The following is a 15,063-nucleotide window of genomic DNA, read 5'->3' as shown; positions in this document are numbered from 1 at the left end:
AACTGTGAGTTTAAAAATGTGATTATACCAAATTTTGGTAGCTGTTTGCTACAAAAGGAATGAACTAACTGAATACTGAATCTCGCAGGTTTTTTAAAATGTCTCTTTTCAAAATATGTCTTATATATGTGCATTGCTCTCCCCATGTTGAAAGATTAAATAGTCCTAGTAAAAGGGTCTTTGCAAGGCACCTTCTATGAGTTATTTTAGGCCTCAGATTCAGTAAAGTAGATGGAAAATCTCAAGGAAATCCATTTTTCTCTATCCCACTTTAACGTATTCCAACCTGACTGCTGGGGATAGGTGGTGGGAAGACGAAAACAGGGGTTACAAAAGAGAGTCTGGTAGGTTAAAAATACCTCTGCAGAGCTTCAAGACCAACTCACCATGAGAATATCTGCCTTAATCCCCCCACATATGGAATACGGCATTAATTACAGGTGTTGGCTTGCTTAATGTTATTTCATCTGCAGAAAATATCCAAAGGGATAAAATAAGAACGACCAGTGAGTTCTCATCTGTTTACTGGTCTGGTTTCATAGCTACTGCTATGCATTATAAAACTCAATCTGTCCCTACTTGCTACAGCAAGCCCTGGTCTTCCACCGAGCTGCCTTGGTAGCCCACCTCCCGCTGCCCACTGCCCACTCACCCTGGCTGACTTCAAGAGTCTCACCAAATAAAGCCTTGATAACCTGACTTGACAGTGCCAATCTTAACATCCATTTTTGATCAGTCCAGCATAACTCCTTGTCTTAGCAGAAAACTGCTAGCATGTCTTCTCCTGCGCTCCTCCTGCCAATGGGAATAAAAAAAATACACATGCACTTCATAAGTAGTCAGCACATCAGCTCTTTGTGGTTTGAAGAATTTTGCTTTTAGCAGAAGGTATTGAAGAAGAATAGTAAAGTTGTCTTGAAATTTGCCCTAAAAGGAAAGTCGTTGGTGTGTAGGTTATACCAAACTGATGCATTTCAGCTTGTATTTATATTTGGCTCAAACCCCAATGGTATCCCTTTGGTGATGTATTCCTTCAATTATTGTGATCCAGAACTGACTCTAAAAGATTTTTTTGTTTTTAATGAAATCAGGGATTCCACTCTTCTCACTCAGTCCTGAAGTAGGAGTTGCTCGGGGTAGCTGAAGCCACTACATCCAAACAGTTTGTTTTCTACTGATATGGTTGGACCTTCCTTTGGGTAGTGACATCAACAATACAATCCCTTATGGTCCTTTCCAGGTCTCTCTGCTGTTACACAGACAATACTTTATGCCACCGAAACATCGGGAATGCGTAGGAATTCGGATTTATGTTTAAAATCTGAAAAGTATTGTTTTTTTTGAGTGTCTGTCCTTTTTCTAACTATATCAAAGTGTCTAATAAAAGACACATCCTCTCCTTGCCACCTTTACAATGATAAAGCTTTAATTTACACAGAGTCCCCAAAATAATAGTTTTTTTCTTGCAGAAATATTACTTTTTTGCTGGGAATTCTCATGAGCAGGGGTGAGGGTCAAATATCACACACAGAATCACAGAATCACAGAATGGTCAGGGTTCGAAGGCACCTCTGGAGATCATCTAGTCCAATCCGTCTGCCAGAGCAGGGTCACCTACAGCAGGTTCCACAGGACGGTGTCCAGGAGGGTTTGGAATGTCTCCAGAGTCAAAGACTCCACAACCTCTCTGGGCAGCCTGTGCCAGTGCTCCACTACCCTCAAAGTAAAGAAGTTCCTCCTCATGTTAAGATGGAACTTCCTATGTTCAAGCTTGTGCCCATTACCCCTCGTCCTATCACTGGGCACCACTGAAAAAAGACTGTTACCATCCCCCTGGCACCTTCCCTTTAAGTATTTGTAAACATTAATAAGATCCCCCCTCAGTCTTCTTTTCTGTAGACTAAAAAGACCCAAGTCCCTCAGCCCTTCCTCATATGAGAGATGTTCTAATCCCCTAATCATCTTTGTTGCCCTTTGCTGGACCCTCTCACCAGTTCCCTGTCCTTCTTGAACCAGGGAGCCAAGAACTGGACACAATACTCCAGATGGGGCCTCACCAGGGCAGAGTAGAGGGGGAGGATGACCTCCCTCGACCTGCTGGCCACACTCTTCTTGATGCACCCCAGGATGCCATTCGCCTTCTTGGCCACCAGGGCACATTGCTGGTTCATGGTCATCCTGTTGTCCACCAGGACTCCCAGGTCCCTTTCCACAGAGCTGCTCTCCAGGAGGTCAGCCCCCAGCCTGTACTGATGCATGGGGTTATTCCTCCCCAGATGCAGTACCCTACACTTGCCCTTGTTTAATTTCATAAGGTTTCTCTCTTCTCAACTCTCCAACCTGTCATTTCTTCCTATTGAGAGGTCTCTCCTGTTGTTTTTGGACACCTTTCTGTTTCTGATTTAAAGCACACTGGTCACCCCACACTGGTCACTGATTTAAAGCTGGTCACCCCATGCTTTCCTGAAGCTTTCACTGCAAGTATCGAACTGCCCTGGTCTAGAATCCAAAACAGCCTTCAAAGATGCAGATATGGAAATTACTGTTTGTGTATCACTGCTTTGCATAATGATATAGAGCAAAAACACACACAGATGTCTCTATAATAATATAGGCGAAGCTCAAGTGCGGTGGTGTGATAGTAAATTTCAATAGGTTGTGAAGAGTTTGATTCCGCATGCTGACCGTCATCATTCTAAGGAATAAAGCAGGATCAGTGGCTGGGGGGTTATTTTTTTTTTTTTTAAGAAAAAAAGCCATATCTAGATATTGAGTAGCAGCAATCTATATGAGGTTTGATCCATCTCTCAAAAACTGGTCTAATATTTAATTAAATTTACACCAAATAATTAAAGGAACCAGTGGAATAGCCATAAAGAAATGGTGGCATTTTCTATCATGGAAAGCCTCTTGAAATTCAGAGTCTTTTCTTTATGTCTAGAAGCACTTTCTTAAGGTAAAACCTTAAAGAGTTATATAGAAATTGCTTTCAAATCTACTCAGTTAACATTGCAGGGTTTCTTTCAGGTTTCTTACACAAAATTATAGTGAGGATATGGTTATGTATTCTGTAGGATGGGTTAAATTCTTAAATTCTAAAACATGACTTAAAACATGACTTAAAATTTCTTAGGACTCTAGAAAATTAGTAGAATGGACTGAAATTAGCAGGAAACATCACTGCTTGGAGACTCATACTTGTGCTAACCTCTTAGGAGGATGTCAGGGGCTCTCAGCCTATTGCTTGAGAATATCTACATAAGCTATTGTCGTGGTTTGGGCTGGGCTGGCCACTAAATGAATGACAGATGCTCTAAAACCAGGAGTGCTGTGTATCAAACACCAGCAGGAAAGCAGAGATGGATTCCCAGAGACTGTTCCCATTTGATTGTTTTCTAAAGCTATTGTAACTCAGACTAAGAAACAGCCCCAAGTTCATTGTCTGTTGATGTAGTGCTGCAAGAAATCAGTGCAGGAATGAAAGACGCTACTGTCTGTCCCACAGAGATGTATTATATTGACAATGTCAATGTAATCAATTATTCTATGACTTTAAAAAAAAACCAACACAACAATCCTCCTTTCACAGGTGAACTTCCAATTTGCATTATACATTGTTTCATTCTCATCAGCAGGGCAAAAATGAGAAGAAGAATGGTTATTTGACTGGCTAAAATGGAAACCTGTGTCTCTGACTACAAAATAGTGTGCTCCCAGGCCCTATACCACTTTGATTCAGTTTAGAATATGCGGGACATGACTGAAATAAATGGACTTATGCTAGTTAACATATAGGTGAGAGTGCTTCCTGTAATAATAGAAAGTAAATTCCAATATTAATATCTTGGCCACAACGTGAGCTGAGAGTTCATTACAAGGCTATAGTGTGAAAGTAAATTTCTCCATCCTGTCTGCAAAGGGGACTTTTGTTTTACATCTACTTCATGCATAATACATTGGGAAGCATTCAAGGTTACATCCATGAAGGAACATGGTCAATAGAGATGCTGTCTTGTGAAATAAAGGATCACAGCTATCACTTATGACAATATTGTTCAGAGCTTTATTACTACTGACATCTCTTTAGCAAATCCATTAGCCCCTCCAGTATAAGCTACAGCAGTAGCTAAAAGGAATTATTTTAAATATACAAGTGTACTTATCAAATGTTTACGGAAAGGGGCTACTTTGACTCCACTCTCCACAATCACCACCAAACTTCAGACTCGTACTCTCCTGCTCTGTTCCTAGGCATTCTTTAGTTCTCCGTGCCCGTGGATCAGGTCCAGGAAGCCAGAGAGCACTGGGGGCTTTGAGAGCAGCCTGAATCTCCTCCTGCCCTCTGTTTCTGCCTGGCTCTGCCTAGGAAGCAAACTTGTGAAGACCAATGCAAGCAACATCAGGCAAACAACTTATCGCAGTGAGGACAGTGTGATTTGTAGCACTTGTAACTTTAACAGAACAACCCCCAAAAAGGCTTTTTTTTCAAAACATATCATCAATTCTCACATCTCATGAGGAAGGAAACAAGTACTTTTCCAACTCTAATAATCTAAGAAGTATACAGACAAAAGGAATGGGAAATCTGTGAAAATCTCCTTGGGCTGTTAGTTGACTCTTGTATCATCCTTGAGTGCTTCCCAGTCCCAAGATGGAACTATTCTTGGCTTATTCCTACTGTGCAGAACAGCCCAGGTTGAAGTAGGACTAATTGTAAACTGAACTGTTTCCTTTGCAGGAATATCATCCAAGCTGAGCTTGCAAGAAACTGCATATAAAGAAGAAAAAAATTCCAGCAAATTCTGCATCACCTTTCTTTCTCTCCCTAGTTATTTCCTTATGGACTCATTCACAATCCGTCTGAAAGTTAGCTTTTTTTCCGCCCCTCCCTCACCCCCCATACCATTTTGGAAGGTTGCTTTGGAACTGCTCTAACTTGATGCCTAAAAATCTTTTAGCCTCCAGCCTCTGCCTCTTCACAGTCAATTCATATCCATCTGTTCATGAGTCTTTCAATGTCAAATGTTCAGGTGTGCTTCAATTTGTAGTATGTTCGTCCTTTCCTTTTTCAGCAATGATGATTATCTAATATCACAGTCTCTGCTGAGTACAGCCACATTTTTAAGGCAGCATCTACCCTTGGAATAAGCACCTTTGAGCAAACTGAGACTAACCTCCCCTCACCTCTGACTTGGAAATGCAACATAAGGACATTTTGAGCCAGTGCTGGCAGTCAGCTACGGTTTAAAAGAAGCAGTGTTTCCACCACACGTCTTCCCAATGCCCCTGCTTCCCTCTACTTGAACTCTAGATGAGTTCATTGTCCTGAAAGCATGGCTACTTATTGGCCAAGCTGGTATATCAGCTCAAGAATTTTTACTCTACTATTGTCCACATAGTCTGAGCGTCACTGCAGTTTGCTTGTGATGACTTCCATCCTCCTGTTCTAATTTTGACTGCTCTGTCTCCAGACATCGTTGACTTTACAACCCTACTCACCACTGTGGCATATGTTATCACGGGTAAACCAAGGACAGCCCTAACTATTTTCCATGTATCTGTATTGCAGTATTGTCCTATTTCTCATCTTGTTCTCCCTATCCGATAGCTGAATAATCTTCTGTTTCTTGTTTTAATATTATAAAGTAAACCTTACATCTCCACCATGGCAAATTCTTGCTGCATCAATATACTACCTTACTCCAGCTTTCTTTGGTGAGGCACAGACTTACCTGCAATTTGTTCAGGGCTCCTGATCCTTCAGCGATTCAGATCAAATATTTCTTAAAGCTTGCTTCATCGGAGTAATCAGAGTGTGTTTGGAGGAAGAAGAAGTGACAGGATTTGGGATATATCAGAAGCATACACCCAAACCAAGGAACTTGGAAGTGCTCCCAGGCAATTAATATAGTCATAGCCTGTGCTGATCTAGCTTTTTTTCACTTCTTCCAAGCTCTCTGCTTCTTCCTTATACCTCTCTTGGGAAGGAGGGGGATATTACTAATGCAAGGAAGCCTGCAGCTTGCTTGTCATGCACATTCCTGACAGTTTTTAGTAACTTTGATCTGAATAAATCCTAAGTGACTTCAGCATTAAACTCCCTGATTTCTCAGGTCATTTGAATTTCCTAATCAGTATTCCTAGTTCACCAAAGTTTGCTTTCTTTAGAAAAGCTATTGTCACTTAATCCAAGACTATCCTCCATGACCTTCTATGACATTCTCATGACTCTTGAAAACCACATCTAAAATAACACTGCCTCAGCTCTTCCAGTGATTGTTTGGTGAATAAATGCATCAGATATCATACTCAGGAATGTGTTCCTCCCTCCAGTTGTGATTAGTCCTTGGCCCCATGTACCCATCTGTCTAGGGCACAGAGGTCTTTTGTGCCACTACTAGTTCCAGTACAGGTCTTTGTTCATAAATAGAGAGGCTCTGTCTTTGCTTCCCTTGCAGAGAGCCAGCACGGGTGTGCAGAAGTGTTGCTATTCTGAGTGAATGTTCTGAGTGGATTCTAGATGATGCTGCAGCAGCCCCAGCTGACTATGACTATGACTAATATGAGCTGCCCTCACTAATCAAGAATAGCCTGTCTGGCAATCAGTTATCCCTGTGGACCTAAAGACCAAGCTAATCCTAACAAGAATGATCTTTATTCACAGTTGGACCAAAATAAAGAAATGATCTCAGAAGTCTCCTGCAAAAAAAAAAGGGTGGGCTTCTATTTAAAAAGAAAAGCCAAACCAAACCTTTTTCTGAGCCTTTTTATTCCTCTAGTGGGACAAACATCTTGTTTAACCCATCTGCCAACTATGGCCTGGCTGACTGAAGTACCCTTCTGCCAATTTACTTCTTTTTGAAAGAATAGTAGTTTTCTCATATGGCATATTATTACTATTGCACTGGATCACAATTAAGTAGATTATGCTCCACTATTAGTCCAGTTCCTTAATGAGAATACTCTTGTCCCTGTTGCCCTTACAACGAAAGCAGGCTGGAAGATTCACCCACTCAGGAGTTATGCCTGTCTGAGGAGGTGTCTCAAAACAGATCTGATTCCACGGAGCCCTGGGTGGCAAGTGCCACATGTGTCTCTTCCTCCACAACCCTTTGGTGTTTGGAAAGGTGAGATATAGATGGTTCCCAGCATGGAATAAGAGTTACCTGGACACCCTCATGACTGAGGTAATGTTTCTTACAGAAAAAGTTACTTTAGCCAAGCGAAGATATTAGGCACCTCTATTATAAACTGGTTAGCTCAAGCATTTTGCTGTTCGCCTCAAGATGATCAAGAGAGGAGTTTATTCTCTGCAGAGAGGACAGGGGAATGGGAGATGCATTAAGGAAAGGGCTTTAGATGGAGAGTCTGTGGACAAGGCAGAGACATCATGGTGTTTGTGGAATGTGTATTGCATTGCTCTTAAGTGCAAATGCATTTCACATATCCCTCCCTTCTCCAAAGGCTGTTGTTGCTTAAGCAGTCCCTCAAATCTGCCTAAGGCTAGGTGGGAGCTGGTGGAGCACCTGGCCTACCTTTAGCCACATCAGTCACTAGCAGCTTGTGAAATGTGCAGCAGGCCATGGTGATGATGTTGCCCTTCACTCTGCCAATGAACTGATCTCACAGTGACTTGAGCTACTCAAACACATAGCTGATGAACTCCTGGCAGCGATCCATGGATCAGACACCATCTGTTACTGCATAGGGAATAAATGCTGCCATTGAGCTTAGAGTATCATCACACCCTCCGCACCAATGTTGTGTACAAGAATAGGGTGGTATTTTGTAATAAGAGGAAGACTCCAGATTTCTGAAATAAATTTCCCACTACGTTTAGCAAGGCTTTGGCCCTTCACAATTATAGCAGCTGTGGCTTTCCACTCCCCTTCCTTCTCCTTGAGAGAAGGGTCAGATTACTTCTCGTACAAACATCCTAACAGACCTGAGCAGGATGGTCTTCATAAATGATGTCCAGAGTGTTGTGGAACACATTCAGCCAAACATGGCACATGGTGTGGTGCATCTCATTACAATGACACACACAGTGGACCCACCAAAGATAAACCACTGGGCACCTGCTAGAAAGAGTCGAGCCTGGCCAGCCTCTTGAGAAGCTTATTCACTCAATACTGGACCAGGTAAAGACTCAGAAACCAACATATTTTTTCTCCACAGCCAATGCAAGGTCACTGCAGTGGCCATACTCTTCCAGAGCCTCACAGCTTGCTGCACAGCAAAATGTAGCTGGAGCACAGCATGGCTCAGGGTGGGGTTGCCGGTACTGTGCATTCAAGATCAGCATGATGCAGTAGGCATTCACCAATCATCCCTACCCCTGCTGCATTTGCACTGCCCTGCAAAAGATCTTCATCTAAGGACTATGGCAACTGAGATAAGGTAGTCACTCATCCTGTCTCTTCCTTTGTTTTCTTGCTTACATTTCTGAGACTTTCAATTACTTTCTTGACAACTTTATGTCAAACAAATTACAATATCTTGCCATGGTGAAACCAGCAAAAGGGCAGCAGAAGCCTGTGGTCCTTAAATCCTTAAAAAAGGTGCTCAAGAGCTTCTGGGATACATGGTGTTAGCAGCTTGTTGCATTCAAGTTACAGAATGCCTTGCTTGAATTCTCACTAATTTGTTATGCTTAAAGTATTTTTATGGCCAAAATGAACACATCATGCAGGCAAAGCCAAGAATTTATTGTTATTCTAATTAGTGTTAACAGTCCAGTCAAAGACTTATCAGTCTAGTTGTGATGATACTAGTAGTTCAAATTACATAGCATTGAATGATATATACACAAACTTTCCAATATCTACATTTGTCTCGTACCCACCCTCCCACTGCCCCCAAGGGCCCTGAGGTTGCTGGCTTCTGAGGATGTGCAAGCTAGTCCTTCTCCAGTTAGAGAGCAACATTGATCATTTCTTCCTCCTCAACCTTGGATCCATTTTGAGTCATTTTTGTATGTTTGCCAACAACCTTTAACCCCTTTTCTTTCTTCATTGTTTGTGAGCCCATGGTACATCTGAATTTACCATCTTGAGCACAATTTACATCTTGAGAATAGAAGTTACTTCTAAAACCATTTTACCCAGCTCTCAATGTTGCACTCTGATGACTAGTAATTGACCGCTGGTGAGCTACTTATAGCCCTAGGACAACATCCTTTGCCTATACTTTCAAGGCCTCTGCTATCATCCCATGCCTGTAGTTCTCCAAGCTGTATTTCTTTCTAGGATCAAATATCATTCTGCATGAAAGAACTATTTGTTTTTACTATTAGTAGATGGTATTATAAATATACATATAGCATGAAGTGTCATGCCAGAGAGCTGTACCATGCTAAGCAAAAGCCAAAAGAAAGTAGGTTATTTAAATAATTGCTGTTACTAGCTAAAATAAATTTCCAGGGAGGCCAAGCAAAATCTGGACAAAACCCAAAAAGTCAAGTGGCCCGTGTTGTCAGTCAACAGGAACCCTATGCCCTGTTCCAGGCAATGGAATGCCATATTTACTGGGTTAATATTCTGTGATAGACTTTCCCAGGGTATCTCCAGAACAGCAAAATGTAGAGGACGGTCCTATACTGCAGATGAACAATGAGTACTTAACTGTGAGAGAGCTGCATAACAAAATCTGTATAGGCTTTTAGTTCAAAGCACTGGGCACCAATACTCAGTTCAAGATATGGTTCAGTTCCCAGCTCAGTCACAGCTTCTTGTGAATTTTCTAAAATAGTGCTTAATATGGGCATTGTCTCTCAGTGATAAACAAGAGAAGTGGAGAGTAGTGATTGTCTCAATTACTAACAGTGAGAAACTAAGGGAGCGGGTAGAAGGGTATGAATTCTTACGGAGTTAACTATATTTATGTGAAATGCTTGACTCTCACAGCCTACATAGGAAGGAAATATTTCTGCCCTCACCCGACAATTCTATATTTAAATGTTATTTCTGCTTCTTAGTTAGCAGTTGAACTGATTTGCTACCACTGTCAACTGCTTCCAACTGCAATAAAACTAAGTGCTGTTTCCATGAGGATGTTTACACATCATTTGGACAGGGATTCTTACTGATGAAGTATTTTTCCCATCTCCATCCTCACTCACCATACAAAAGACGGGCGACACAGAAACAAGAAGCTCCATCACCCACTGAGGTGCGACAGTCACGTTCCCCACCATCTGGTCGGAGCAGCAGGGTTGGATGTCAAGCTCAGGGCTGGCTGAGTAAACATCCTAAAGGTGACAGGGATGTTGTCACTTGTGCTGCAGATGAGGAAATGATGTCCTGGGAACATTGTCTGTGTTTGCCTAATGCAGAAAGATGGTTCTAATTTATATTGAACATTCACCAAATCATCAGCCCATATTTATGTATCCCAGCCTGTGTCCCTAGAGAAAGTCTTCAGTATCAAGGTTAAATGAGTGCCTTGAACTATAGACTATTTATTTTTAATTTAGATGTCTGTACTAGTCTTTTAATACTATTGAAGTGAGAGAGGGAATGGAGGCTCAGTAATTAATGGGCACTGCTCTCTTTAGCTAGATCTTGTCCTATTATCTTTGGGCTTCAGGGTCTCATTCTGCTTCTGCTTGGTGAGTTTTACCATTGACCTCAAAACTAGAAGACTCCAGGCCTTATTTTGTCTACTGTGTTAAAATACGTTCCCGAGTCACATTTTTTTCCCAGTACAAATAATTGTTGTCTAGAGTAAGTGGGAAGAAATCAAGACAAATAACTGATAAATATGGACGGCTCTATTGGTAGTCTCACTGGAAAGCAGTTAAGGAGCGAGAAGCCGGATGTCATTACTGGAGCATGAAAAACTTCAATGCAGGCAATTTGAGAATACAATCGTGTCTCAGCAAGAGGTAAGAGTGCATAAGTTTTCTTTGCAGAGAAAGAAAACAACGAAACATAAAGCTTGATCTCTCATCAGCAGCCATCTTTGGACCTTCTTAAAAGAAAATGAGACAAAAAGCCCAGTTGTACTGATACATAACCAGCTGCTGAAGGAAATCAATCTAAACAGAATGCCAGTCCCCTAGAGATGCATCGCTGGGGATGAGGGAGGGAGATGGAGCCAGAGAGGGGGCTGGAGTTCAAGTCTGAATGCTTTGCGGTGTCCTCTTCCGTGAATTTTCCAGCCCACTAACTGAACAACCTGGAGCAATGTATCTGTGGAAACACACATCTTCTGCAGTCCATTGGCTACACAGTAAATGCTCATTTACCGCATTGCAAGGCATTTCAAAACACTGGACCTTAATTTTACTGTTGGTTCTGAGCTGAAGTGAGTCTTCAGATCTAAACCACCATAATTCAAAGGGAAATTTCAGTGCTGAGAAGAAATTTCCATCTTCTTCTACCTATGTGTTTCCTGTGTAGGAAAGTCTTGGAACAGCCTTCAAAAACAAACCCATTCCCTCAACTTCTGAAGTCAAATGACCTCGGACTTAGGCCTCTCATTCTCTCTCCATCTCTCCCCAATAGGGTAGAGTTTTTTTCAAAGCATGTAACACTCTGGCTCTTGAGACAAGTAGGATATTTACCACTTACTCCAGTGTAAGCATTGTGGGGCCAATAATTAAACAACTTCAAAAATTTCACCGGTACTTTCTTCTTTATTATTCCAAATTTTGTATTTCTCCATCATGACCGCCTCCTCCAAATTTCCTATGGACAGTTCTTCCAATCTTTGCTTTTCCAGATGTATCTATAAACAGGGGATATATCATGACATATCCAAACTACTGCTTAAGTTCATAAAAAGAAAAATGAGAACTGGTGAAATCAACCCACCTACCAATCATGGTGGTTGAGTCTCAATTAATATGTAGCTTGTAGACAGAGCTATGCAGCATGATACTGGGGAGCTGACAGAAATGCCACATTGGTAATTCTTTTTAATTTTTTTTATTTTACTCATGCTTCCTTCAAGATACGGAGCTGACAAAGATGCATTTTCAAAAACATTTCTTGATAATAATCTTGCAAAGTTACTGTGGAGAAATTAAAAAAGAAAATGTCTTGACTTTTTTATTTTGGAAAGTTTACAGATTTCAAAATTCTAGAAGTTAATTTTTAATGTTATGATATAGAGCTGTTTTGACTTGTAAATTTTGTGGTGTCATTGATTTTGCATTACACATTGCAAACTCTGACCTGGAGGAAATCATATCTGAAAAAAAAAATACACTGTTTTAATCTTTAAGAGCAGCTGTTACTTAAGTTTTGTCTTACACTCTAAGTGGGATTCATCTCAGATAGTAGATAGCTAGAGAAGGTGAAAAAAACCCTCATAGTTAAGTCAGAGAAACCAAACAGTCCTGAAGTGTAATTCACCTAGTTTGTTTTAGACTTCAACCTTAGGAGAACTTCAACCTTTATTATAAATAATAAAATAAATAATAATGCTTTTATTGACCTTAGCAACCTTCAACCAGGAGAACTTCACTCAGTCAATGATATAGGCAACCTTTGTCATCTGAGGTAAGCCAGGATATGAGAGACATCTATATGGAGATCTGTTTCCCACTGGAGTGGCAGGTCAGGTGGGACAGTCTGGTCATCTCAGATAGCATTGGGCTTCTGAAGAGAATCCAAGGTGCCTGATTTTTTTTATTTTTTTTTTCTTGAGCAGAAGAGAAGATTAAAAAAATTTATTCAGGTATCATAGACAACCAGGGTGGGATTCAGCTGACTAAATTTAGACATCTAGTGCCATGTGAGATACCTTAGGGATCCCACTTGACCTTCAGTTGTCCTTCCACTGTGGCTTGAGCTGCCTGTGTGCCTTTTGTAATATCTCTTTGCCCCATGAGGGTGTCTTAGATATACTGAAACAGCTCACATGGCACAAGGTGCCTAAAGTTAGGCATTAGGATCCTGAACTTTAGCTGGGATTCATTTCCAGATTAAGACACCAAAATTTAAGTTTCTATATGTGCACCTAATGTCCAAGCTTGCAAAGGATTCAATACAGTCAACAGAGCCTGAAGAGCAATCCCACCTGCTAAACGTAGCATCTGTGGTCACTTGAGAGGCCCTGGGGACGCCCTGCTGACCACAGCTCCCTGTGCTGCTACTTCACAACAGCCCAGCTCTCCCCTAGGTGTTGTGTCCTCACTGCCCACACTGTGCAGATTGCTCAAATACCCCAGGGGACTTCAAATGGCACCAGACACCTTAGTGTGGGCAGTGCCTGGAGCTCTGCAGTGTACACACTGACACTGCCAACCCTACCTGTGGATATTGTAATGTGGAATTGATGCCCACCCCTATAGGTCACAGAATCACAGAATCACAGAATCACAGAATGGTTAGGGTTGGAAGGGACCTCTGGAGATCATCTAGTCCAACCCTCCTGCCAGAGCAGGGTCACCTACAGCACGTTACACAGGACAGCATCCAGGCGGGTTTTGAATGTCTCCAGAGTGGGAGACTCCACCCCCTCTCTGGGCAGCCTGTTCCAGTGCTCCACTACCCTCAAAGTAAAGAAGTTCCTTCTCATGTTAAGATGGAACTTCCTATGTTCAAGTTTATGCCCATTACCCCTCGTCCTATCACTGGGCGCCACTGAAAAAAGACTGCTCCCATCCCCCTGGTACCCTCCCGTTAAGTATTTGTAAGTATTTGTAAGGTGGTGAAGTAAAAACCATATCTTGATCAAGACACTCATTACTGAGCAGATAAGATCTTTAGATCTAAGAAAAAAAAAAAAAGAGGGGTATTAATCATATGTCTCAATAGTTATAAAGTAAGCAAAAAAAAAAAAAGCAACTTGAATAGTATAAGGGCAGTAGTAAAAGACATTGAATGAAACAAAACCAGAGCAATTTCAAAATGTCATTACACTCTGTGGGAAACCTTAGATATTAATTCTTTTTGGTTTTGCAGCGGCAAATTCTGAAACTTGCATTCAGCTCAGCATGTGAAAAATCTGTTGGTCTCAGACTTGTCTGCTCTGGATGACCTGCCCTCTACCTTCACAACTGAAAACCCTTCATGAGAGTGACCATAACATACATCACACAATAATGTCATTCCTAAACTGTTTCACTAGACAAACCTTCATAAAAATCTGGACTATTTAATTTTGAAAAATGACTTCTCAACCACAGCCAGAGGCGCCAGATCTTACTTAGATTTTGCTGAATCAAGCAGGATGTGGGCTTATACGCTGAAATTTTGGAGATACATGCATCCTTCAAAATTTTTTTTTCATATTTTTCAAAGACTGCAGTCCTCCTGATTTTTTTTCAAGCTTCAGCTCCTAATAAATAACCTGGATGACTTCCTCTATAACTTTTTTTAAAGTATAGTCTGTTAGAAAAATGTGTGTGTGAAATTTTGGACAGATTGTTTGAGTTTGGGGAAAACTAGCAAAGGAGAAAATCGATCTTAGTTACACAAATGTTACTATGGAGAAACTCCTGTCTCTGCAATAGGCACAAAAAATGGTGGTTTGAGATCCTGAAGGAACTGCTGAAGAAGGAGAAGCTAATGAAATGTGGATTTGGAACATTTACTCATTCTAAACCTGCTGGCAAGAAAAAGGGAGGAAAGGACCTGCTTTTTATGCAACCAATTGGAAACATCACTCTCCCACAAGGGAATGATCCCACAAAATCAGGCAATGTATATCCAGAGAACCATGGTTATCCAGAAAAAATACAAGCATTTTTTTTTTAATTTTATATGTCTCATAACTGGAGCTCTGAGGAAACTTTGATACAGAATGAGAAAAACCCCAGTAAAATTAATGGAAAAATGAAGATTTGTTAGATCCTATTAACCTGCTCACTGCCAATACGTGGCTCATGCTAAAGACTTTCTGATGACTTTGGCCTCCAGTCTGGAAAATAACAAGTCAAAGAACATTGATTATCTGTACATTATTCCAGAATGTAAAAAATAAAAGAAAAAAAACTCATTTACCATTTTACATTCCTATTGTCTAATCTGTTTTTTCCATTTCTTAGCTGCATTTGCCTTTTTTAGGCTTCTACTACCTTTAAGCAGTTGTCATTTATTACCCCTCTTTCCC

This window comes from Charadrius vociferus, unplaced genomic scaffold (assembly GCF_000708025.1).
Source record: "Charadrius vociferus isolate BGI_N301 unplaced genomic scaffold, ASM70802v2 scaffold92, whole genome shotgun sequence".
Lineage (NCBI taxonomy): Eukaryota > Metazoa > Chordata > Aves > Charadriiformes > Charadriidae > Charadrius > Charadrius vociferus.
Note: the sequence above shows the minus strand (reverse complement) of the source record.